The following is a 26,038-nucleotide window of genomic DNA, read 5'->3' on the forward strand; positions in this document are numbered from 1 at the left end:
CGTGGGAGTGCTGAAAGTTTCATCGAATCGAAGTACGAAAACGTAAGTTATTCGCCCCTGAATTGTTTATAATTTAAGTGTATTTAATAAAATGTTGCGTTATTTAGAATACGCTTTTGAAGAAACCATAAAACAGCTTGGTAAAAATTAGGATTTCTTTGTCCTCTTCTTTGTAATGCAATAAACATGTTTAAATGGGTGACTTAGAATTGTTTATTATGTCAATTTTCCGAATAAATGAAGTTCTCAGCAGCATGTGCAATATTTGAATATGCCCTAATGATATCGCACGAAGCGTATTGACGCTGACGACGTCTCTCCGTCGGGATGCTATTTTTACTCTTAAGCTTATCCCACACGTTTCAATATATAGACGCGAAGGGGAATTATTGACAATACTATTGATGATGTGAATACAGAAATATTGTCAATATCGATGTTTTGACGTCAATATTGAATGTATTGACAATACGATTATTGTCAATAAAAGCGATCGTGTAGGGGTCACTTAAGGCCGATAGCATAATGATAGCGAAGAGTAGTGAAGGGGCGAGCAAAGCGTACAAACGTATGGAAATTCCCATTATTGATATTATTCCTTATATTCGTTTCGACGCTTTGCTCGCCTCTTCGCTTCTCTTCGCTCTTACTATGTAATCGGCCTAACGGTGTTTCTCATTAACAAAAAATAGTTCCCCTTTGCACTAGTTCACGTAAACCCACTATCAAAATCAAGACACTCTTCAACGCCAGTATAGGGCTGTTCATTAACTACGTAGACAGTTTTATTGGGATTATTGACCCCCTTCCCCCTGCGTAGACAATTGTCCATACATTTTTTTTAAATTTGTATGGGCCATGGATAATTCCCAACCCCCCTCAACATGTCTACGTACTTTATGGACAGACCCTAATCAGTTAATTGATTTCGTTAGCGCGCGCAGCGCAAGCTAAAGAAACGACACAAGCAACCACATAAAGCTTCGTTCATGAACGATAATAGCAATGATGCTCTTCATGAAGATGATCAATCCGGTGTATTCTTCTACGAGTGGCATCGCTCGCGAAGAACGATTGCTGTGATCGTGTTGCTGGAAATTTGAGAGTGAGTGACCCATGCTCAATGGGTGCATGTGGTCACTCAGCGAATGAAGGGAAGGTGGTAGAAACAAAATAACACAAATTGCTTCGTCAACATAAGCGATCGCACACGAAGAATGAACTCCGAACGCATTGTTGCTGTTCTTCTACCGCGATGGGAAAATAGCCCGACCATCGCTTCAGTGCAATAATCAGTAACCTTGTCATCTAATGATTGCATAATTTCGAAATATATTTTTTTATAGCAAGTGAGTGGAAGCAACCCTGCTGCCGAATCCAAATTGTGTGTCGACCGAAACAACCCTCGATCCAGCATTTTCATTTTTTCGTGATATTCAAGTAAGCACTAGTTTCCTTTATCAATATCTTCGGAACAAATGAAGCTACAATTAATATTATGGAGTGTTTTATGAGAAAATAAGACAAAAATCTAAATATAAATTTATTATTTTCGTACAGTGTTGCCAAATATATTTTTCAAACTAAAAATGCAAATTTATCAGAATAAGTATATCCTATTTCCCGTATTTTTTTTGCATAAGAAACATTTTTTTTGCATAAGAAACATTTTTAAGCTAAAATAATTAGCGTTTTTGTCGAGATGCAGTATTTTAAAGTAAAGAATTCCAAAAATTATGAGAAACAATAGATTTATTAATTTTTTTTTTCGCCCGCTCTTCTAAGTCAAAGACTCATTTTTAACGCATACTGTTAAATGTTTTTAAAGCTTTTGATCGACAAGACATGTCTATGTATGTATAGGATCTCATAAACTCCTTTCGATCATGTGTGTTTCGCTTCTCAATATCTTCTTATTGTCTCCAATATTATTTTTTTGTGATTGGTAGTATTTCCACCGGCAGCATGCAGTTAACCGTTTGTCAACATTTTTAAGCACAGTGCACTCCAAAATGTAGTCAACAGATGATAATAGTGCTCTTTGTTCGATGTTTTACAGTCAATAATATTCACAGTATTATATCAATTTGTCTATGATGTGACATGTCTATTTCGTGACATGTTAGAGCAGTATATTCCGGAATTAGCCTCAAATGGCCATTATATATTTAAACATGGTTGAATTTTTTACCCCAATTCCTGTTTGCCGCACAATTTTATTCAATAAGGAAGACTTGAATTGCATAATTTTAAAAGTAAACTTGTGTCTTAAACACATGCTGGGAAGAGAACAATATATTTGAATATCAGTGATCCAATGCTCCGGTCTGGGAATTTTTCAGGATGAATTATTTCGTATCTTCCCTCAAATAACGACTGTAATTAAATAAATGTATATACAAATACAGTCATTATGGGCAGCTAATCACTATTATGGGTCAGTCAGTTCTGCTTGTTAATCAAATTAAAGTGTCTCATAATTGTGGGTGGCCCATAATACTGGGGTGACTGTACTTCTACAAAACATTTAATCACCAATTGATTTCAAATCTTTTTAAAGCGTATTTTCGTCACTCTGGTCAAAACTAGTTATACTAGCTATTGAAAAGCAATGACATATAAGGGTCAATAGAATTCCTACAGAAGATATTCAGCCACATTACTCTAACTTGCACCCACACTCAACCTCTGGAGCTACCCATTTCAGTCTTTTATCGCATTCAAAGATTTGTAAACATTGTCAACACTAGCTACACCTCCGCCATCAGAATCGAAAAGGAAATATCAACACTTGTCTTCCTCGAGGTAAGATTACTTACTTTGTGGGCTATTATGCATCGAACAACAAATCGATCGAATGGTATTATTTTACCATACCCGTAGGTCTCAAGTCTAGCGCGGATTACATGTAAATTGACGACAAATCCCCTGCAAACTTGTCAAAGCTTTATTACGTTGTTCTACGGTAAGAAGTCGACAAAAAGGTGGGCACTTGACAAGAGCAATTCTAATTGCCATGTCATTAATGCTAATGATTTTAATATGACAGTAACACTCTTCGAACTGAGACAGATGGTAATAAGTGGATGAAAATACAATTTACTATGTTCATTGGTTGAATTTTATCGATACACGATATAGAGTTTACCTAATTAACCTTGTCTTCGTAAAACCGTAGTCAGTTACACTATTTATGAAACCGAAAGCTATTGCTTTTAACCGAGTTACTGAAACATGAACCCTGACCGCACGTTCACTTGATCGATTCAAAATGCTGGCAAAATCGACAGGACGACCATCATTCCCCAAGTCATAAAGTTCAATATAATTGAATTTACAAATCATTAGAGTGTGAAGATATCCAGCTGTGGCTTCCAATGCTCAATTGATTGGTTTGGGACTTCATCCCCCGTAGTATTCGTCGTGCTCGCTCTGCATTGTCAGTCGTCTGCTCCTACCGGTTCGATTGAACGAAGGAACAGTAGTGTTAGGTGGGTATAATTCCGGGGAAACCACATTGCTGTGTATTTGGCATGCAAAACAAGAAAGCTGCAGTTGCTGTGCCGTGTCCCGTCTAGTGATGGTTTCATAAGAGCCAAGGGTGTTGTCACTCATGGGCAGCTAGTACTTACCCACCACCATGGGACTGAAATTCAAACCAAATCGAGCTTGAAACCACTCCTCGTTCCGAGGTAGTGTTGTCGTGCGGATTTTCAAGAGACTGGTAGTGGTTCCAACAGACATTGCTCTTCCAATCTAGCACTTCGTGTTTCCAGGTGACGGACGAGTGATGCATTTAATATAAATCTGTTTTAACCATATCGATTTATACATCATAATTGAATTTAACACCGGTATAGCCCACTCGAATAAACGATAAATGATATATAATTTCATTTAATTTAAATGCAGCTCATTCAAATCGTTGAATGCTTCATTCATAGCAATAAACTCGAGAATTAATTGTCGCATCAATTCATCCTACCGATATGGACTGTCATTATTTAATTCTGAAAAGAACAACATTCAGGAATCTTTACAAAATAAATTGTTTAACATGACACATGTATACTAGTTTAAGATTATTATATTCCGACAACTAGCTTGATTATCTTTGTGTCTAAAAGCATTCTCAGATTAGATTTGCATAATATGGTTATTTAGAGGACGAAAATGATGTAACACTACAGGTACCGTCTAAGTCAACGTACAGAGCTCTACAAATAGATCTGGATCTTACTGATGCTTGTAGTAGTTTAATAGTGTTGACATTTTCAACATTAAATTAGAAAAAAAGGTTAGATGAATGTGAATATGCCAAAGTCACTGGCATTTAAACGGATGAACATTGCGTACCATTGGTACTCCACGTAACTGTTATTATAAAACATACCACATTTTGTGGTCCTTAGCTTCTTAGCGTCCTTAGGGGCCATGCAATAATTTCGTAATAATTTAAAAGGATTTTTTCACGTTTTCTCAAAAGCGAGGTGCTTATGTAATTTTTGTATGTCCCCTTAGGCCAGTATCTCCTATCTGTACCTACCCTGGGTTCCAGCTGGGGTATGAGTAACCATAGAAAAAATCGGGTATCCAAACCCAGTAGGACTTTGGTCGTATGCTGACAGGAAAGGGGCTCCTCTCTCCGGAAGATGCAGCCTATCCAGAGTCTGTTCTCCATGTTAGGGGCGGCTGATCATCGCTTTCGTGCCAGCGTGGGACTCTTAACAGGGTTGTTCACGATGGTCTTCCGATGAGACCAACAAACATCACAAAAGTTACAAACATCGCAAAAGTAATTATGTATCGGAACAATCGGCAATGAAAAAGGATTATGATTGGAGTATGGAAATACAAGCCGCTTGACTTTCCGTGTAGGGATAGGTTAATATACGAAGAGTTTCAAATAAATTGCATATATCCATGACGCCAAAACAAGTGTGGTATCAAACTATGAAAATCGGTGGCTAATGTTTTACCCTTCTTACGAAGAAGGGTATGCCGCATGAAAAACCGACTTTCGATCCAAGGCCTGTGTGTGTCACCAAGGCCAGCTGAGTGTCACATACCAATCGACTCAGACTCCAATTGATTGGTACTATAATCCCATTTTATTTTTATTTTTGCTCTGTTCAAACCCTTCGGAATGTTGGAGCACCCTCCAAAGGCACGCCCCGTTTGTCAGTCAAAATGGGATTCCTTAGCAAGATGAATGACTCCGATAATGACCATGAATCAGAACCCTAGTCTTAACCACTTAAAACTAGGGAACAACGAATAGAAGACTAGGAATCACATAAATGAAGACTGATTTTTCCTTGCTTCAAAATCATCCTCGGTCTAGGCAACCCGAGGACTTATCACTATCAACAAGGCATAAAAAGTAACAAGGACTAAGATGTGTTTCTTTTATTACTGAAAAATCCTGTTCCCCTATTTTGAAGTAGTCAGGACTAGGAATCCGTGGTAGATCTTACATCGGGTAACGTACCACGAAAAGGTGATGTACCCACGTTACGGGGCAAGTCTATGATTCCATAGAACCCTTCGGAATATTTTTGGAATCGGTCAACTGGCTTCGGAGATGTGTCGCAATAAAAATGGGTGACGCTTTTACCCCGTGAAAAGTGGTCCGTCTTACCCCTGGTTTATATTTTTCACAATATGGTATATTTTCACATGTTTCATGCATTTAGACATACAAGTCAAACATTAAGTCACAAAAGCAGTGCAGCCTTCTGAGGGAAAAAAGACCAACAAACGTCGGAAAACATTGTTTGTTCATCAAAAAGTATTATATTTTTGGCTTAAAAAATTAGATCGTGAAAGGCCCACCGAAAGAGAAGTTTGCTTCTATTTATTGTTTTGAAGCTTCAAAAGTTCGGGGACTACAAGGTGTTTCAGAATGAAACAAATATGTTGTTAATCTTGTCTGTATTGAGCATATTCATCTCTCCTTTTTCACCGATAATTCATTATCCTCTCTCATACATAATCCGAAAATATCTTTCTTCAAAACCCAACGAAAATACTTTTTTATCACCCATTTGGCTCTGAAAACTACCAATAGCGAAAAATGTGATGTAAACAGTTGAGGCTTGGGAATTCGCCGTCGCTTTTGTTCTTCCGCTGATTAAATGGTTGACGGAGTGTGACATCATACTGTGTTATCCATTTAAACAGCGGCAGAACGAAAGGGACAACGATTTCACATAGCCTCACCTGTTTGCATTTCATTGGTTTCAACCAGCTCGGCTGATTTTTTTTATTATTTCCTTTTCATACCTTCAGTCATCCATAAATTACGATTCAATTTTCTTACCAATTTTAGACCTTCTCCCCCTTCGTGGCGTTTTTTCTATACATTATGCATGGTTCGTTACAAATGTTGAAACCCCCTCTCCATTACTCCTCAGATTCTACGTAATTTATGGATGTACCGTAACTTCTTCTTCTTTCCTTTGTTTAACGTCGGTCTCTGTTCCGCAATCTAGTGCCAATCACCGACGGACATCGATTGCCATCCATTGACGGCAATCGAATGTGCAGGAAGGCAGCTTCCACACCTGCGTAGGATATCGCACCCATTCATCAACACACATGGGCCGGGACCAACGGCTTTACTTCCCTTCCGAAGGAAGACGTGACCAGAGATTTTTTATGCCTCAGAAAAATCCCACCGACCTCGACTGGGATTGAACCCAGACCCATTGGGGTGAGAAAGCAGTCACGCTTACCACTACACCACCGGCGCCGGCTAGTGGATTACCCTAACTGTTGTTTTGGTTCATAATTTCGGATCATCGTTTGCGTGCGGAAAGTGAATTTTTAGGTGTATCTATGAAAGAAGTGAAAAATCATTATCGGCATCAAGAATTCACTGAAAAAGAAACGATTTATCTGCCGCTCATGCTCTCCAAAAAAATAAATCGCTGCTGCTTTTCTCGCGAAAACTGCTGTGAGTGTATAGGTAATATTCTCTCGCTTCTCACATCTTCATCTATTTCTCCTGAAAAATTACGTTTCTCTTCCCAAGTAGGCGAATATTTCGAACTCTGGTATTGAGTATTGGTATAGAGCTTGCTGTTCCTCTTGCCCCACCGGGCGCTCTTACCCCGTCTTCCCCTGCTTAATGTTTACTGCTGAAAGTAAGTAATGTCTTAAATTTACAGATTTATAAACCTCATAAATTTTGGGATTTGTGGTTTTGAAATTGCGAAGTGTCATAATAAAAAAAAAACTCTACAAGGAAACACCTTGAAGTCGTTCAGCACAATGCACTAGCCATGTAACATCGCAAGTTTTATCGAGGTTTTAAATAATTCTACAAGTATATATCATGGTCTACAGGACCCACATAAAACCAAAAATTTTGCTTGGGTATGGTTCAGAAGCCGTATGGAATAAATCTAAATAGAGCTTGAATTAGGCCGTAACAGCATTTGTAAACAATGCCTTCTCCCGATGATTTCTCATCTGCATCTCTTTTCCGGACCACAACTATGATGCCTTCAATTGGTTTTCCATAGATTTGCTGTTACATAACTCTGGATCTGGATATTTTCATATGCCGATAGTCCCTGTGAAATCGATGGGGGATTCACAGTTTGAGCATTTAAAACTTTTTTCACTGGTTAAGCGGTTTTAACATTAAACTACTTCTCCGTTTTTGCATCATAAAATATTTCGTATAAATAAATGAATAAATAAACGGATAATGGATTTTGACCGAAATGAATAGTAAAACTTCAACCTAGGTCGGCAACCTTTTATGCAAAGCTGCTTTTTTTCTCCTAGAATTGAATTTTTCATCATAGTAAGTTCCGGTAACTTGATTTTGATTGAAATAAGTTGCACATGAGTAACCACAACAGTTGAGTGACATATGTTCTACTTGGGTTTCGATCAGCTGTGTTAGTGACATCTTACTAAGCTAAAGATTAGATCTCACTGTCCGCAGTACTAAGGCAAGCAGTAACTTATCACATCGTGAAAATTGCGCTTAGTTGTTAATTTTAAATGAAAATTTCCGTTGTGCTTGAAAAGCAACCCTATCCAAAGAATTATTCTATTGCCTCTTTGCTATCTACAACACGCATAGTTTGTTTTAACGATCTTCGACTTCATAAATCTTGTCTATCTCCTCCGAAATCCCCGAAGACACTTCTTTCTCAACTGCAGTACACATCCCATACCTGGCAAACCTGAGACAGGGAGGAATCCGCGTGGGACGCACCTCAGAAGGCTTGAAAGATTGCTGCAACAGCAGCAGCATCAGAGAAGCGGCAGCACCTTTTGCTCCACCTCCTATATAAAATCAAACATGCAGCTTAGAGAGATGGCCATAAAGACCTGTCCCCTGTCCGTGAACCCATTGATTTGTGATCTGTTTACGATCGTGTATCCGTGACCAGGCATGTGAGGGCATATGAATAAACATCAGCTGAAAGTCTTCTGCCTCCCGTCTGGCTCTGCCCGAAGAGTTCCAAGCGGTACGATTCATATTTTTTTATTTCTTGTTTTATGTGCGAGATCTGCTCCCACTCTGACTTCTTTGGCCGAAGGGGTTTTCGAAGATCATTTGAACCACTTCTCTGCGTTTGTGTTTACTCACGACCCAATGCTAGATGTGGCGCTGGAGATCGTCAAAGCTGCTTAGCCACACACACTAACCCTATTAACCGGAGGAAATTGTAATAAATTACTGTTCGGGTAATGATCGTCATTACGGCTAGAGAGGTATCGTTTATTATTATGATTGCGCGTACCCTCAAGGAGGTGGTGGTCCAGCTGCAAGGCCGAACAATCGACGACGATATTGTAACACCCACCGCTACGTTCCACTTGTTGATTTAATACCAACTGCTCGTGTTTCTATTAGAAGTAGCGTTTGACCGATGACTGCTGGTCACTGCTCCATTGGTTGAGAAGATGAGAAAATGTCTTAAATAGAGGCCTACACACATTTGTTTTCATATTTTTTTTTTTCATATGGTGTACAAAGGTAAGTATTTGATTTAAACAAAGAAAAATACTCGAATTGGAATATTTGCAGTGCACAGGTAAAACACACGCTAGTCTAGCGCTACTGATTGGATAGCATATCAGTTCAACGACCACCCCTTTGTTTAAAACCTCAATACGCTAGCGAAGAAGCCGTATCATCTCTGATCCACAACAGCTACCGTGAATGTATCGCGAAAACGGGAAGTCTCGTTTTCCGTCCCCGACACGAGACGTATCTCCAAACAGCTTCATTTTCTCGCCGACCGATGCGATGGATGGGCTCCCACACGCCGTTCTATCAGTGCCGGTGCTTGGTAGTGCAGTCAGCCCCAAAGACTTGGGATACGGTTTAAGCTTTTAAGCTGATTTCAAGGGCCACGCCACACTCTAAACGAGTTGAGTAGGTTTTGGTGCTCAACACGGCGTGATTTCAGCCCACCGATCTTTATCAAGCGTCAAAGGTAGCCACCGCTACTATTCGTTTCAAACAACCCGATGCACTTTTCAAGAGCCTTACCCAATACCCAAACAACTCTAAACTGAGACCAATGGCAATGTAACTTTTGCAAACAACCAACTCAAGAAGCTCAACGTTCAAACGACAGCAATGAGCAGCTTGAGAGGAGTGCAAAAGAAATATTATTTTATAATTTTATAATTCAACAACTGCATTAAAATCGCATAAATGTTTGTCCGGTTGCACCAAAGCTTAAGCAGGGGCAGCGATTTCGTTCCCTTCTCGCGCGCGCAGTTTCGTATAATTTATTGCGTTGCGGTGTGCGCAAACACTAATCACAACCTGGGGATCGCACCTCTCGTTCATGCTGCTTAAAGGGGGCTAACTCAGGGATGCGCATGTCGTGAGGTTGAACGTCAAAAGGAATTTTATACAACGTCGGAGTCGAAAAAAAAGTACCGACTCCGACATTGACTTTAATGAAAAACGATCATCCCATTAGATGGTCAATGAGCACCTTATTTTGAGTCAATTGAGTTGATTGAATTTAAATGTCGATCATGAAAACTAACATGAACCGTCTAAATCCAATTTTGTAATGTCGACCTAAATGCCCCTAATTTGGGCATATACATAAAATCAGCAATCGATTATATTTTCAATAGCGACCAAAAATATTCATTAGTACCGTGCCAATGACGCATTCATCTAGATAAAATTGTTAAATAGCAGATTTTACCGATGGGCTCAATCTTCCAACAACATTAGAGCCATTTCCTCTATTAGAGAATCAAACTTTATGCATTTAAAGTTTTTAGTAAGTTTCATCTTTTTAGAATTTCTGAATATTGTTTTTGCTTTTTTCAAATGAGGCGGAAAACAAAGTTTCTTTTTTTTTTAGAGGAAATTAAAAAAATAGCATCAACGTAATAAAAAATATGATTTTTAATCCATTTTATAAATCAAAAAACAGAAAGCTTATGTGCATTCTGCTTAGATCGGATTGGTTTTTGAAAATAAACAAATTGTTAACAGTTGTGACCCATTTATATTTATATTGTGATCAATTTCATTATGATTTTATTTTGAAATTGTATTTCGTTTCCGTTAAAAATGCTCAAATATTGTGGTATGTTCTTAAGAACTTACACCAAATGAAGATGTTTTCATTAGAAATATATTTGTTCAAATTATAGAACTTTAGCTGAGGTTAATTTCGTCAATTATTGAGATGAATTACATTCGAATTTGAGGCAAATTTATTTTGAAAATCTGACCAACTTTGTTTCATTGAAATCAAGACATCTGTGTATGTTATATTTTTAAATTAATCTCATTTACAGTTGAGGCCATTTTTGAAAATAGTGACAGCTGCTTATAAAAGCTGTGTCCATTGTCCGTGACATTGGAGAAAAGATGAGATTAAATCGTTAGAAGCTGTGAAAATCTTCTCTTGAAATCTTCTCTTACAAATTGTGGCCATTGGGTTGCAGCATATAAAGATTAGTGACGTTTAACGCACGCACACTAACGGAGGTCTATCGCCGTGTAAAGTTTTTATTTTTTTCCTCGGGTTAACCTAAAAATGTATGTAATTCGATCGGTCAAAATGAATTTGACAGCAGTTTGTTATGTATTTTCCTCGGATTTTCATTACCACAGTTTCACACAGTGCACCAATACAACCAGGCGTGAAAATCTCTATAGTGGAAAGGGAGTATAGTGAGATAATAAAAAAAAAATTAGAACAATTTCGCAACATAATTACCATGACCTGATGGATGGTAATTAATAATTGCCATGACCTGATGGATGATAAATCTTATTTACCATGACCTGATGGATGGTAAATAAGAAATACCATGACCTGATGGATGGTAAATAAGAATTACCATGACCTGATGGATGGTAAATAAGAATTACCATGACCTGATGGATGGTAAATAAGAATTACCATGACCTGATGGATGGTAAATAAGAATTACCATGACCATCATGTACCAATAATAATCATAAGGATTCTTGAAAATTTCCGGAGTGAAAGGTCTCCGAGGCAAAATATGTATTATTTTATGAAGCGAGAAAACTTCAAGGCCAAATAGATAGTAAAGTGGATGGTTAATAAGTATTGCCATGAACTGATTGATGGTAAATAAGAATTGATACAACATGATGGATGGAAAAGTAATCTGAAGAAATTTACCATGACCTAATGGATGGTAACTTTAGCTCATCGCAAACTTGAATAGAACGGTAATATTCATGTACGCGGTTGAAATTGGTGACACTCATTTCAATGATCATATTGAAATAGGTAGTCATTTTGATGAATAATGATGACAGATAATGATAAATTTGAAACGAATGTCAGTGTGGCAAGATTGAAAATAAATATGACCTGATGGATGAAATATCTCTGAGAGGATAGATGAAAGTCCATTGAAAGTTGCTAAAACTATTTTAGCAACCTCCACCATAACGCAGTAACCGCACTGGGGGTTGCTATTCAACTGTGGGAAATAACAATCTGCCTCTCGGTGAACAGCGGGTTGACATATATAGCAGCAGTGCACGATAGCAACCATCCCAAGCGTTGCTATCTATGAAATGTTTGTTTTGTTTTTCATTTGAACATAGCGATATATTAATAAATTTGGTTCTGGGACAAAAATGTGGACCCAAGGGACAGCAAAGCATTCTTCTGAAAGACCCGGAACATCCCTAAATGTGGAAAATTAATTAATTAATTTATCTTTATTAGGGAGGCTTTCAGCCTTGGGCTGGTTCGTCTCCAATGTGGAAAATTAGTAAAAAAGGATCTAGATCTTTCAAATCAACTTGTTGTTATGCTGCATGAATAAATTTGGATTGAAACCAGTATGTGCACTCTGGTGGCTATGGAACGGTCCTTCGAAAGATCCGGAACATCAGTAAAGGTGGCCAATTCGTAGAAAGATCCTAGAGCTCCGTATTTTTTTAAATCACTTATTTTGATGCTACAATAATGAATTTTGATCTGGGACCAGCATGCGCACTCTGCGAACCGGTCTTTCGGAAGGTCCGGACCAAGCGTAAAAGTGATCAATTCGTAAAAAAGATTCAAGAGCTCCACGTTGTAGACTTCTTAATGTTTCTAATTATCTTTTTTAAACTTCCAGGAATTATACTGAAGTTAATTGAATTACATTGAAGTTCCTGAAGATCTTGCATTGCTTCTGAAGCATCGCAAAATTCATGAAATTCTTGAAATATCCTATAATTCCTTTGAACTCCTTGAAATATTCTGCAATTTTCCTTAAATAAATGAAACTGATATGAAGATCTCTCATCATCTACGAAGTTCCGAGAACTTCCCAAAATATAATGAAACTATCATAAAATCTATATACTTCTCTGAAGGTCTCTATACGTTCTTGAAGATATCTGAACATTTTAAAAGATCTCGCGATTTTCTTGAACATCATCTGATCGTTGCTGAAGTTCCTGTATTTTTTTGCAGTTCTGCACCATGGAACTTCCTAAAAATGGTCTCACATTTTCTTGATGCTTATGTAACATCTCTTATGTTTCTGAAATTTAAATAAAGGTCTTGGTACTTTGATGAAGTTTTGGATATTCCCTGAGTTTTTTGGAACTTCTTAAACATTCTTAATTATTCTGTAATTAGTTGAACTGCTCTTAGTTTCTCTGATCATTCCTTCTGCTCTCGAAGCATTCCTGAAGTACTCTCAATTCTATTGAAGTTCTTGGTACTGCCCTGTCAAAAAAATTCTCGCATGCAAATCTTCAAACTTCTGAAATTTCTTGAATTTGTCGAAGTTATGAAGTTATTGGAAGTGCCGGTAATATCTCGGAAATTAACTAAAGCTCTCTAGTCAAACTTCTTTTAACTACTTGTAATTTCTTTAAAATTTAAATTTTCTCAAGTTATCTTCACATCTCCACATCTCTGAAATTATTTTGGCTTTAGAGAAATATATCCCTGTATTTCTCAAATTTTCTTAAAAGTTTCTGCAGTTTCCTGAAGCTTTTGGAACTACATTGAAATTCCTGAAGTTTGCCTGATGTTCCCAAAAGTTTCCAGAAGTTTTCGGAACTACCCTTTTGTTCCCGCAGTTTGCCTATTAAACATCCCTGAAATTCTCAGTACTTCTTTTCATTTCTCAGACTCTCCTGAAGATCTCTAATGCTTCCTGAAGTTTACGGAACTTCGGGTGATGTTCCTGGAATTGTCCAGAAATTAATGGAACTGCCCAGAAATTAATGGAACTGCCCAGAAGATCTCTAAACTTCCCTTTAAACATGGAACTTCTGTGTAGCTTTCTTTTTTTTAAAGTTTATTCCCTGAATTATTTTACTATCCTATTTACTTTGTTCGGAACTTCTTGATGGTTCCCTCTATTTTGCTGAAATAAATTGAACTTCCATAAAGTTGTCGAAACTAACCTAAAGTTTTGGACCGTCCCTAAAGTTCTCACAGTTTTCCTGATATTCATGGAACTACCCTAACATTTTAGAACTTCACGTAACTTACTCATTAAATTTCCCTGAATATAATGGACTGCCCGAGGGGCACGCAATACAAAGAATCTACTTGCATTTTAACAAAGAACGTTCAAGCTAAAATGCAATCAAAAGTACTTAAAGTAATTAATGCGTTTTGAAGTAGTACTGACGATAATTAAAAGTAGTTAATGTTCTACATTGTTTAATTAATGTAATTAAAACAGTACTTAATACAATGCATTTAATTACAGCCGTTGCTTGCGTTGGAGTTAAAGGTTATTGCGTGCTCCTAGGGACTGCCCTGATGCGCTTGATCTTCACTGAAGTAAATTTTATAATGAAATCTATTAGATTGCCTTGGAGCTGTCGAAACTTACTCTTAAAGATCTTTAAACTTCCCCAAATTTCAATCAATCAGAACTTTTTAAAGGTTCCAACAATTTTTTCTGATGTTAAATAAATCTACCGTATTAAATTCGACCAACCGACATTTATATATTCACAAGCTAAAATATGTAATCTAGTAATTCAGATGGGCCTCCAAAAGTGCCTTTATGCATTTTGGTGCGCAACTTTTATAAGAAAAGCATACGAAGATCGATATTTCGATCATTTTTACGAATTGACCACTGTTATGGATGTTCCGGATCTCCCAGAGGATAGTTCCGTGACCACCAGTGTGCGCATGCTGGTTCCAGATTCAAATTTATTAATGTGCATCACAACGAGCGATTTAACAAAAAAATCGCTGGACTATGGATCTTTTTTGCGAATTGATAACCTTTACCTTCAATATTCAGTGTTCATGGTTAGGTAGGGGAATTTACGTTTTCTCGGCAACTTAAGCAGCGACCATCTTTCTATAGCCTTTTTCTCTACGGAACGCACACATATACAGTATTGGTTTGTTTACAATCTTTTGCTGCCAGCTGCTCTAACAATTTCAGTCGAAATAATTGTCAAAAACTGTTTTGAAACGCTTTTACAAAGCTCCAATATTCTCTAGTGAGAGCGACTATTGTGGGCAACCTCTTTTTATTCGGCAGCCTTTCTATTTGAGCTGCGTGTTAAACAGCTGTGCTTTCATCGGCAGCTCGAAATCAGCAGCGTTTTGTAGTGCGTGTGTTTCATTTCAAGAAAACCCTGCTAGATTGCTTTTTCTTAGTGGTAAAAATATAATCAAATTGAAGCTGAAAGCCTTAAGAATAGTTGGAATGCATTCAGCGAAGTGTTTTCTTAGGAAAAACCAGTGAAATTAGAGTTTCAATTTGGGTTGCCGACAATAGTCTGTCATGCCGAAGCCGTCATTTCCCCTATATCAATATTGTCAAAAAAAAAAAAAAAAAAATAAGCTCTGTGATCAATTTCAGTTCAAAAATCGACGATAAGTTTAGCAACTATAGGTACGAAAACCGAAAACGTGAATTCACAATCGTGATAGTAACGACCGGTGCGTAAACAAGTTGCGAACTAAAATATCAATGGCTAAAGTTGTCAAACAAGCAGCCCGAATAGCAACGCATTGGTGCTGGTGCTCTAAGCGCATTAAAAATAAAGCATCAATCAAGATAAAAATGGATATGAATATGATTTGGAAATCTATTGTTCGATCGATCAAAAATCCTTATAAATTCCCTCATCATCCGATCAGTCGTAAGCCAAGGAGCGGATTTTTGATCTCACGCTACTCATTAGCTTCAGCACAGCTGCCTTTCCAACAACTTTTGATACTTTTTCCCAGCATTTTGCAAACTTTGTAACGGAATCCGCTGCCTTTACATTTTTTTTTTCCTTTGGTTTGTTTTTTCCGTCGATCTTGTTTTCCGTGCTGAGCACCAATGCTACCGACGTGCCAGGAAGGCAGCTCCCACACCTGGACCCTACCACCTATCGACCCATCAACTCATGAACCGGGGACCAACGGCTTTACTTCCCATCCGAAGGAAGGCGTGATCAGAGATGTTATGCCTCAGAACATCCCGGCGGCGCCGACTGGGATTGAACCCAGGCCTGCTGGGGTGAGAGGTAATCACGCTTACCACTACACCACCGGCGCCGTTCGCTGCCTTTACATGTTTCCGCAGATATGCTTTGGACAGGGCCCAAAAAGTTTTGATTGGCCTGGCCTGGGGACAGCTTGGAGGATTCATCTCCTTGGGTACGAATTGGACCTTGTTGGCTTGAACCGACGCTTCTTCTGCTTCTTATACGTCTTTAGACCCATTCTTGCCTTGGCCCCCTGGGCGTTACTATTATAGGATTCCACTTTTTTAGCCACGTCTCGAACCGAAGCACTTTTTTTGCGAGAGAAAGTTTACACGATTTTCCGGTCTAGATTATGGTCAACAGGGTTCGGTTAACGTCCAGCAAGTTGCTTCATCACCATACTTCCGAATCACGTTTCGAACGGCTCCGATGTTTACACCTTCCAATTTCGCTAATTGACTCAGAGAAATGTTGGGGATAGTACACCATTTGTGCAAGATCTGTTTGCGCTTTTCCGGAGAAATATACTTCGTATTGTCACGGAAATGTAAAGAACCGACACTTGCGATACACAGAACTGTTGGTCGAAATGTAAACAATGATTCAGCGTGATAATCAGCTGTTTAAACGTCATCTGAAACAAGCAGGGGTGTTCCAAAGTCGTGCTTAGACATTCTGGGACATCTTATAGTAGGTTTCGAAAGTAACGCTGATTCATGGAATAATGTTGAGTAAACTGCTTTACAATCATAACCAGTCATACAAAGGCTATATACACTGTTATAGAACATGTGTGTTTCTTGGGTTCAATACTAAGAATCAGTTTTCACGCTGGTGACCCACCGTAAATGACGTATGTGTACTTTTCAATCCGGAATAGTCGGATTATCGACAGTCGGATTCATAAGATTAATGAGGGACTACTGTATAGGAAAAACGTGTCGAAAAGGAAAGGTCACCATTGAATTTTATGTAACGTATTTGAACAAAATAAATACTTTTAATTATTTTAAATTATATCCCGGGATTTCTATGAAATCATCCAGGAATGTATCCCTTATTCTGATTCTACCATAGGGGTTGTTCATAAATCATACTGCGTAGACAGTTTTAAGATGTTTCAGAATTATCAAATACTTAATAGCCTACCACATTGCTTCCGTTAGGAGCTGAAAGCCTCCTAAATAAAGCTAAATTAATTAATTAATTCCGTTAGGACCACCAGTGTTTAAGGTTTATCATCATAGCTGAATTCAACCCAACATAACGTGTTACCCTTCAAATATTTGAACTCATTTTCAGCAAATGTCATACTAAAACTTCTCGTTTTTTTCATTTTTAAAACTTGACCATCCCAAACGCTCTGTCCATTCCAAGGGTTAGCTTCCACTCCTGATGGTGTTGTTTGCATGCACTGTGCATTTTATGTTATTATGTTGTAATATGATTTGCTTTGGAGCAGGAGCAGCAGCAGCAGCGCTGCAATCGTATATAATGTAGTGATAAAAGAAACATGCGCAAACGGAATCACTTTCTTACACTACGGCTTGGTGGAGGAGTAAGACACGAATAATTCCAGTAAAGCGGGCTTGCTTAGCCTTGAATTAGGGAGCCACGTTTGTACAGTGAGCGAGGTATTATTGATTTGCACTCGAGTCCAACTTCTTTGCGTAGAGTGGACGGAAGGATCTTGATGATTTAGGATTGCCAATAATGTTATATTTGTTTGTTTTTTTAGGTCTGGTTTACGCTTTTTTATATTCATCTTCTTCTTCTTCTTTGCCATTTCTCAACTTAGTGTTCTTACACAGCAAAAATTCTGAAAATTAATAAAATTAAATGGAATCTTTGCAGCATCACTTTTAATTCACGGTTTTTCAAGCCCGCCAAATATAATAAATTATTTGCTTTTCGATCGGTTCAACGTATAAAATGCATAATAATTGGTTGTGTACACAAATTACCTTCACTACATTTGCAGCAGTTTCAACTTTCGCTGTGGCTGTTGTAACTTTGTAATCACAGCCTCTGGAACCGCATTCATTTATCTTAATATTTTACTCATTCAGTCGTTGCGAATATACTCATTGCACTACAGTCAACTCTCCACATCTCGATATCGAAAGGTGTTTCTATAACCGAGACACAAAACAACAAATCCAAAACAACGTTTGAGGTGCAGATTATGTCAATAATATGTTTGTGCTCTGTAGTCAAAAACTTCAAATTCTACACACTTAGAAATAACTAATTTTACACAGGACGGAATTCATCTCTCGTGACTGCCTTCTCACCCCAATGGGTCTGGGTTCAATCCCAGTCGAGGTCGGTGGGACTTTTCTGAGGCATAAAAATCTCTGGTCACGTCTTCCTTCGGAAGGGAAGTAACGCCGTTGGTACCGGCCCATGTGTGTTTGAATGGGTGCGATATCCTACGCAGGCGTGGAAGCTGCCTTTCTGTACATTCAATTACCGTCAATGGATGGCAATCGATGTCCGTCGGTGATTGGCACTAGATTGCGGAACAGAGACCGACGTTATATAAAGGAATGAAGGAATTCATCTCTGATATAAAGGATGAGACGTAAACAAACGTGTTATGTAAAATTAAGTGCTTCGAGACTGAAAAGTACGTAACTTGACGAAAAATACGTTTGATTGAGCTGAACTGTCTGGTATGACCAAATTTTATGTCAAAATTGACGCTCGTATATATCAGTCTCAGAGCACCTAAATTTGCATGTACTTTTTGAAGAGTGTAGCTAATATTTTTCTTTGACTTTACGGATAATGGTGAAGCTTTAGACGTGATCAGATGATAATGTTTTCAATCATATCATTTGTGTGCATCTGTATCTCCCACGGTCCGAAAAACAGCAATTCAACGTCAATGGAGATACATATATCAATCGCTTCCTTGTGAACGTTTTACTCAACCCTCCCCCTACATGTTGATAGATTGTAGGCCGTAGCAAAGTATTCAGACCCTTTCTACTTCTAACTCTAGTATTTAGAGGAAGCTATGAGTAAAAAATAGGATTTGTTTTTTTTTTTTAATTACTGGAAAAAAAATCGACAATCTGAAGCAATTAGCTCTTGTTTTCTGCAGCAAAAAAACCTTTTGATTTTGTTTATAGTCAAAAAAACATGAAGCAAATGGAAAAATCTGATTTTTATGCCTTGTTCAAATATGTTTAGAAAATATTAATTAGCTAGCAAATTCTTTATTTTAAGCGTAAGTTTCCCCTTAAACAGCGAAATGAACAGTCTTTATAATTGAATCGTAAAAAGTGTATCTGTCACTATGGTTCCATAACTCGATATCAGCTAGTGGAACACTGAGTTGTCGAGAGTTGACTGTATTTGCGAATAGTGAAGCATAAACCAACCCGACGTCTTTGTCGCCAAAGCTCAAACAGCACAGTTTGTAAACGCTTAAACACCGTAATAACACAATCTGGCTTGCTAATCAGTGCCCTGCAGGATCCCAAACCATTCATTACCGTTGACTGGTCGGTGGTTAGCACACTGGCTGCAACAGCCAATACCTGATCGCGGTCGGTTACAGCCAAAGTCAACCAATCTATCGGGTTATGATGTCTCTGTCAACTTTGGTCTGACTTACAAATCGCTTCTGGTGAATTAACAACTTTTATGCATAAATCGAACCAGCCAGCGCGTGGCCATAACTCGCGCCCCCTTGATTGAACAAAAACAATACTGCGGGGAAAAAAAATGATTTTAAAAACCACAGACACCGGAAAGCTATGCTTCAATCGACTTGGTAAGCTTGACCATTTGACGGTTCGGCACCAGCGGCACCAGGGAGGTAGGGCAGATGCAAATTGAGACATAAATCAGTCGGTGCTGAATAATTTCTTTATTAGCATCCATTGAAGGTGGTGTGAATGGAATCTATAATAATGGCGAGAAAAGATTGGGTAAGAGCGATGGTGGGTACAAATTTGGAGTTCAATTTACAATCGGCCATACCAAATTGGTCGTTAAGAATGCCAATAAAATAAAATTCATTTGAAAACGCGAAAAAAGTTGCAGTTCTTGCATTAAATAAGATAGAGTTTATTTTCGCTCCTGTCTCAACCCAGTGTAAAGAGCAAGGTTAAAAATGACTGTCAGCAGTTTGTTCAACGGGAAAGATAATAAATCTTCATTTGTCGGTAATTTTGTCATCAGGAGATGTAGCAATCTCATCGTTGCGTTAGTATTCCATTTGCGTTGGATGTAAGTCATGAGAAATGATACTGCTAGCATTCACCATACGACGCTGGGTGCATTATAATGATACATACCAAGGTCTTGTGTCATACTGTATCTTAGTAGATATTGACCTCCAGAAGGTTATCAGTTAATCTGTTTTGCTCACCTGAAATGAAAAAAAGGTGGAGGAATTTGCTGTATTGAATTTTCAATTGCGTTTGTAAAAAAATCGTTTGGTAAAGATTATCGATTTCATCTGTCTTTTAGTTCGAGTACCTGTTACCGATCTCTTTGATAATATTTAATCGATCTTGTGACAAATGGCTGATAGACAACGAATTGACATTGAAGCTTGTGTGAGCCACACTGATTTCGTTCGTATTCTCAATACTTCTCTTTTCAACGATGAACACAGAATTGAGTCATATTTCGGGGTTACGAATGAGCTGGGTTAAAATTGCATTTTTTTTCTTCAAAACGAGGCATCATAGTTTACATATTATTTTGAGATCTTCTTCCTGGGCGGTGACTTGATGCACAGTTCGAAAAAGTAACGTAAATTTCTGTTCAGTATGATGCACATAAATGGAGTGTCACATATCATATAAGTCTACATTATATATCATGCCCATTGTTGTAAACAAAATTGTTTACAAGTTGCTCGGTTGCGTGAAATGAAATGCAAATTTACGTGAATGAATGTTTACATCACTATTAAAATTCAGAATTTTTATCTGTGTAGAGGTTTTCACCCGTGCTTGCAACTTCCACCATTCCTGCATCATCCTATGTTGCTTCTCCTCTCCTTACTACGTTGTACCTTCCAAAAGCCGTGCAAGTTAAAAGTGTTTTTGGGTAAGTTTTTCTGTTTATTTCAGTCAATTTGTCTATGTGAAAGATATTGGCGTGGTTCATTCCATTACAGAGCTCATCAAGGTTGCAAAGACTCATTTCAGCTAAAACAATGTTTTTCTAAATTATGAAATAATTAGATGCCATGATCAAATTTTGAATTGGTAGGATACAAGAAGAGGTTGCAAAGAATGTGTTTGACATATTAAACCTGTTTATTTCACTTCATGCGAGTCACAATCAGCGATTTTTCACAAACTCACTCACTCACTCACTCACTCACTCAGCGATCAGCAAATCGCTGATTGTGACTCATAGAAAGCAAAATTTACAGGTTTTATGTTTCCAACGCATACTTTGTAACCTCTTCTTGTAAGTTACAAGTAAAACATGCCATCATACCATCTTTTGGTTTTATTATTCCGAAAAACATTATTTTAGCTGAAATGAGTATTTGCAACCTTGGAGCTCATGATATATATTTTTTAGTAATTTAGTAAGTTATAGAACAATTTAATTAAAGTAACTTGTAACTTGTCCATCTGTTTTCAAAGGTTTTCATATATTTGCGGTGTATTTGTTTAGGATAGGTTTCTAATCAAAGGGTTTACCTAATATAAATCATCTCCACTGCAACATATTGAATGTATTAGTGGGGTGAAAGTAACCTCCTTGGGATTGAAATTTTGTTTTCAATTTTTTTAATTTTTTTTTTGTTCAATATACATAGTCCCCTCTTAGCTCGATACACTTATTCCAGCGATTTTCCAACTTCATGATCCCATCCGAAAAGTAATTTTCCGAAGGGTCTGTGCGGCGTTGAAGATTTCCTCACGTGAGCTGAATTTTTTATTCATGAGCCGTCTTTTGAAGTTTGAGAAGAGATAATAGTCTGAGGTAGCCAAATCGAGCGAATACGGTGGATGCAGAAGCAATTGGATCCGTAAGTCATTGATTTTAGCCGTGGTTGCGATGCTCTTGTGCGCCGGCGCATTGTCTGGCAGAAACATTTTTTTTTTCGCTTCAAGTGAGGCCGTTTTGCAGCAATTTCGGCCTTCAATCTCTCCAATAAGGCTCAGTAATACTCGATGTTGATGGTTTTTCATTTTTCGAGGTAGTCCAAGAAGAGTATGCCATGAAAATCCCAGAAAAGCGACGCCATAACCTTTCCGACCCATCGAGCCTCCCTCGGCCGCTTCGGAGCACTGGTGCCGGCTTCAGTTCATTGCTGTTCTATGGGGTGTTATAGTGGATCCAGGTTTCATCAACAGTTACCAATCGACGCCAAAAGTCCGCCCGATTCCGCATCAGCAAGTCCCAACACAAGTCGAAGTGCTCTCGCGTTCGTGTGAGTGAGTGAGCTTGCGTGGCACTCAGTGGCAGCGCAGGGTTGTTTCCACTCACTTGCTATAAAACAATGGTTTTCTAATTTATGAGATCATAACATGATATAATGATATGCTGTACTTGTAAGCAAAAAGAAAAGGGTGTAAAGAATGTGTTTGACTCATAAAACCTGTCAATTTCGCTTTCAGAGCGTCACAGTCGGCCATCTTATGATTCGCGAGCGTTCACTCTGAGTGAGCGCTCACGAGTCGTTAAATTGCTGATTGTGACGCACTGAAAGCAATATTGACAGGTTTAATGTGTCAAACACATACTTCACGACCTCTTCTTGTAACTTACAAGTAATAATTATCATTATCACATCTAATGTTTTCATAATTCGGAAACACATTTTTTTAAAGCAAGTGAGTGGAAGTAACCCTGGTGGCAGGATAACTTTTTTCATAGAAACTCGCCCAAAATATGGCTTGTGCGCTCAGTACTAATTTTTGCGGTATCTGCTAGCTTGCGCACCTTTACTTTCCGGTCAGCCAACACCATTTCATGTATTTTTTTGACATTGTCCTCTGTAGCCGCAGGCCCTCCGCTGCGGACTTGATGGGTAGTGGAGTTGCGAAACTCTCGAAACCAATATTTGACGGAGTAATCTAACGAAGCATTAGCCCCATAATATTTATCCAACTTTTCTTTTGTTTCCTTCGCCGTTTTGCCTTTCAAAAAATAATGTTTTATGATGTAACGAAAATCGTTTTTATCCATACTCAACATGATGCCAAACACGTCAACAACAATCAGCTGTTAAAACAAAACTAAAGACAGTATCGCACTGAAATTTGGCATGTCTGCCTAAATATGAATGGACAACAAGGCACCATAACCTTTTTTGCAGTAGCAGCGCATTCTGGTCGTCAAGGAGGTTACTTTTCACCCCGCTAGTATAGCATGATTTATTTACTAAATTTCTATACAATTTATAATATTTACATTTCTATGTCTCTTTTCAAATGGAACTTGAAATATATATCACCACTAGGTTACCAATTTTTAGAATGTTTTTCTTCGAATGAAATGGAAGATGGCTTAAGGGCAAAACGAACATTCTAGAAATTGATAGAAATGTCAAATGTCATTAGAAGTCAACATTGGCCATTTCCTCTAAAAAAAGAGGTCTTCAAAAGCATTTAGGATTCTCTTCGTTCATTTAATCTTCATAGCGGCTGGTGAGCAGCAGAAGAATTTGAAATTTTTCTTTCGAATCCAAGGCTCCGAGCAGGAAAATGAGTAATTCGCGTTGGACAAGCAGCCTTCAAATACTGGCTTGATTCCTACACGACACCACACGCCCACGTGTTGACCGTCATCGCTCGTATGCTTGTTTACAATCATCTTCAGGCAATTTCATTTCGTTTCATTTCGTACTGTAGTGATCGATTAGTGGTAGTTCGAAAGGGTCACTCGTTGGGGCACGTTGGCATTCTTGCCGGATTTCTAGGATTCTCTGGACCAACCACGAAACCGGAAGCTTCCGTCCAGCCGTGCCCCCTCCGCACCTTTAGTTCGGCCCTCCTTTAATGCATACGAGCCCTCCGAGATTGGTGAATATCCATCCTGTACCACCTTGGCAACAAAACATCGCAGCGGTACGACGGTCCCCTAGACCGTTGCCGCACCTGCCGAGAAGTCAACACCAGCATAAATCCTGCGCTATGACCATTACACTAAAACATTTACATGCCACACACACAAAGTTCAATCCGAATTATGCTCCGAACCATTCCCTACACGGAACCGGAAAATTACCCAAAATCAAGTTCTTTTCACTCATCTCCCATGTTCCGTTCAATAAGCTAATTTTCAGTAAACCGCTTATAGAGCTTTTTGACGTTTAATTGGTGCACACTACACAACAAAAAATTAATTTTAATATTACATCCAAACGGATGCACTTAAATCATTTCGAAAATCTCATGTAATTTTTATGGACACACAAATAAATAAATGCGGTAAAAGCAACGTAATGTCAGTTCATGCACTGTATTAATGATAATTATGCCTTTTTTCGTATGCACTGTATTAATGATAATTACACCTTTTTTTCGTATGCACTGTATTAATGATAATTACACCTTTTTTCTACACCATATTTTCGACACGATTGAAGTGCATCCACTTTGATGTGATATTAAAATTATTGTTTTGCTGTGTACTGTACCATTTAAGGGGGGAGTATACTTTAATTTTAGAAAAGACTCCAAGTCCGCCAGAATATTCCTTACCGCTTTACGAAGCGATTTCCTAAAACATGTATCGGCGCGCTGAGAGATCAATTTTATCTTTAAACGCGTTTATCTCGAAACGGGGTTTTTCAAACTGGCGTGGGAAATAACTCTAACCAGTTATCATCAAATTTGGATATCGCCTAGGTTTTCTTGTTCAAAATTAAATTCTGCTTAGAAATACGTATCCACATTTTCGATTTTGTCAAAAATGGATTTTTAATCCACGATTTTGTAAGCATTTTTAGGGTGAAAAAATGGACTTTTTTTTCCTAAGGCCACAATTTTTGAAAAAATTAATTTAAAAAAAAAATCGGAATACGTACCGTGCCGATTCAAATTTCGGACACTTAAACTCGAATTTCGGACACTTTTAAAAGTTGATTATCTCGGTCGAATATGATCCACATGTCTTGTAAATTTTAAATTTTTTTGACTAGTGCCCTCCACGATTATCTAACATTATGACTTTGTTTCTAACTGGATGTAATATTTAATTAAAAATGAAAGTGTCCGAAATTTGAATCGTCCGAAATTTGAATCGTCCGAAATTTGAATGGGAACGGTATTTCTAACCCAAATTTCATTACTAATCAGGATTTTTGTTCGATTTATGTTCCAGGATCACATGGAAAGGAGTATTTTCTCACGCCGTTTTCCGACTACCGCGCGAGGACGCCCGCGCGACCTGGTGCACCGGTCACGGGGAGACGCCAATCGAGTTAAAAAAAAATACAAATTGTAGTTCGAAGGATGACTAATAAATGGGTTATAACATATTTGCCCTCCCTGAGTGTTTTATTGCTTAAAAAAATTAACGAAAATGCCTTACTTTTCGGACGTTCAAAGTGTACTACCCCCTTAAAGCGCACAAGTACGAACAAGAGGGGAACAGATTAGTGGGAAAACAAACCGTCCATGCACCCATGTGTGCTAGATAGAGAAAGATGATTAAACCTCAAAAAGGTCTATAGTAGTTTACATTTGACTACCGCTAAAATAATTACTTACTCGTGAGTATTTTCTACCCAAAATTAAGTTCAATGGACTCAAATTTGTGAATATCTCATATACTCACTAGTAGCTTATTGAACGATAGTCATGAGAAAATCGATTCTCTCGTTCCGGTTTTCACAACAACAAAAAGTGAGAGTGGGATGCAAAACTCGAAATTACCCTAAATTAAGTAAAAAGAGCTTAAATTTAGGGTAATTTTTTTTCTCTGTGTTCACTTTCGTTTCACCTTCGTTTCACTTTCGTTTCACTTTCGTTTCACTTTCGTTTCACTTTCGTTTCACTTTCGTTTCACTTTCGTTTCACTTTCGTTTCACTTTCGTTTCACTTTCGTTTCACTTTCGTTTCACTTTCGTTTCACTTTCGTTTCACTTTC

General features: G+C 38.1%; 2 protein-coding genes across 6 annotated transcripts in view; one reads left to right on the forward strand and one right to left on the reverse strand.

Annotated features, from left to right (window-relative positions):
• The window catches only part of LOC135712495 (netrin-B-like), a 212,362-nt gene that overhangs the window by 76,011 nt on the left and 110,313 nt on the right, over nt 1-26,038 (reverse strand). The gene's annotated exons all lie outside the window — the stretch shown is intronic.
• The window catches only part of LOC135712497 (uncharacterized), an 81,901-nt gene that overhangs the window by 4,135 nt on the left and 51,728 nt on the right, over nt 1-26,038 (forward strand). The window lies entirely within an intron of this gene.

The sequence above is a fragment of the Ochlerotatus camptorhynchus genome, unplaced genomic scaffold (assembly GCF_037179485.1).
Source record: "Ochlerotatus camptorhynchus isolate MF236.1 unplaced genomic scaffold, CSIRO-AGI_Acam_v1.1 ptg000485l, whole genome shotgun sequence".
Taxonomy (NCBI): Eukaryota; Metazoa; Arthropoda; class Insecta; order Diptera; family Culicidae; genus Ochlerotatus; species Ochlerotatus camptorhynchus.